Source organism: Sinocyclocheilus anshuiensis, unplaced genomic scaffold (genome assembly GCF_001515605.1).
Source record: "Sinocyclocheilus anshuiensis isolate Anshui unplaced genomic scaffold, SAMN03320099.WGS_v1.1 scaffold1706, whole genome shotgun sequence".
NCBI lineage: Eukaryota > Metazoa > Chordata > Actinopteri > Cypriniformes > Cyprinidae > Sinocyclocheilus > Sinocyclocheilus anshuiensis.
This window is the reverse complement of record NW_015546108.1, coordinates 24,228-26,336: the sequence shown is the minus strand read 5'-3', so window position 1 is coordinate 26,336 and position 2,109 is coordinate 24,228. Positions and strand designations below refer to the sequence as shown.

The window sequence follows — 2,109 nt, the reverse complement described above, 5'->3', positions numbered from 1 at the left end:
GTGTTTACTATTGTCATTTTGCATTATTGACACACTATTTTCCTAATTAATGCTGTTCAGTTGCTTTGACACAATCTGTATTGTTAAAAGCACTATATAAATAAAGGTGACTTGACTTGACTATTTCTGCTGTTCGATAAGCGCCACCTTCTGTCAGACAGCGGATTTACGCTTTTATTCGGCCTGTCTGCTGATTGCTTTCAGACCCATGCGAAAACTGGACCAGTGTCTTAACTGGTACATGAAAAACAAACTAATGTGCATTCAAAAAATCTCAACACTTCAGATAATAAGGCAGCCTATGTAGAATAGTTTATGGAGCAGATAAAATGCCTATAATTGATCATTTTGACTCATCCTTTTCCTAAAGATGATTTAAAGCAGGGGTGTCAAACTCAATTTCTGGAGGGCCGGAGCCAACGCTGCTCCAACACACAAACCATGTCGTTTTCAAATAAGCCTGAAGGACTTGACTAGCTGGATCTGGTGTGTTTAATTAGGGTTGAATCTAAACTCTGCAGGACCCCGGCCCTCCAGAAACTGAGTTTGCCACCCCTGATTTAAAGGCTGAAATGTGAGGTTTACCTTTTTATGATTTTTTTTTTGACAACTTTATTTGAACACCTAGTACAGTAATGCATTACAATATTGCGTTATTCCCTTATAAAGTAACTAGGGCTGGGTTTTGACACAAATTTCACGATTCGATTCGATTCTCATTCACAAGCTTGCGATTCGATTCGATTCAATGTCGATTATTGTGGATACATATCAGGTACAGTACTTGCCAAATTTTCTCAAGGGAAAAAAATCTCTCAACTAACTTGGTCTTGCGATATCTACAAATCAAACAAGCAGATTATCATGCATATCAATGGTTATAAACCATACATAAATGCTTTATGGTTTGGAGCATGTAACAAAAATCGTATTTAAACTTTTTAAATAACATGAGCAAACCCAGAGGATTCTAGGGATGAAACGGTTATCGGTTTGACGATAAACCACAATAAAAAGTTCCTATGGGCAGTAACACGGTTTCTTATTTTAATTATCATTAAAGCCGTCTTTGATTATCCTGAATTGAAAAACCCGCAGTAAATACTGCTCGGCATTAAGCAAGTGCCTGATAAAGCAGTGTTTAAAAGTGCAGCGCTGCTTTAGCTACAGAGGTTACCGTTGAAACAGCTCTATTTCGTGAGCTCATTCGTGAGCTTTAGCTCATTCTGTCACTGATGGAGTTTTGGTTCCTTGCCGCTGTCGCCTCTGGCTTGCTTAGTTGGGGACACTTCATTTCCAGCGATACCGTTGACTTGATTGCAAAGATACTATTTAAACTGAGCTGGATGTTGACATCACTGAATTCAATGATGAACTTTCTTTAACTGAAAAAATTGTTTACTATTGTCATTTTGCATTATTGACACACTATTTTCCTAATTAATGCTGTTCAGTTGCTTTGACACAATCTGTATTGTTAAAAGCACTATATAAATAAAGGTGACTTGACTTGACTATTTCTGCTGTTCGATAAGCGCCACCTTCTGTCAGACAGCGGATTTACGCTTTTATTCGGCCTGTCTGCTGATTGCTTTCAGACCCATGCGAAAACTGGACCAGTGTCTTAACTGGTACATGAAAAACAAACTAATGTGCATTCAAAAAATCTCAACACTTCAGATAATAAGGCAGCCTATGTAGAATAGTTTATGGAGCAGATAAAATGCCTATAATTGATCATTTTGACTCATCCTTTTCCTAAAGATGATTTAAAGCAGGGGTGTCAAACTCAATTTCTGGAGGGCCGGAGCCAACGCTGCTCCAACACACAAACCATGTCGTTTTCAAATAAGCCTGAAGGACTTGACTAGCTGGATCTGGTGTGTTTAATTAGGGTTGAATCTAAACTCTGCAGGACCCCGGCCCTCCAGAAACTGAGTTTGCCACCCCTGATTTAAAGGCTGAAATGTGAGGTTTACCTTTTTATGATTTTTTTTTTGACAACTTTATTTGAACACCTAGTACAGTAATAATATTGCATATTGCGTTATTCCCTTATAAAGTAACTAGGGCTGGGTTTTGACACAAATTTCACGATTATTCTCATTC

General features: G+C 38.1%; 1 protein-coding gene across 1 annotated transcript in view; it reads right to left on the bottom strand.

Moving 5' to 3' along the window:
* LOC107700631 (cat eye syndrome critical region protein 5) overlaps positions 1-2,109 on the bottom strand; it is a 16,790-nt gene that overhangs the window by 7,521 nt on the left and 7,160 nt on the right. The window lies entirely within an intron of this gene.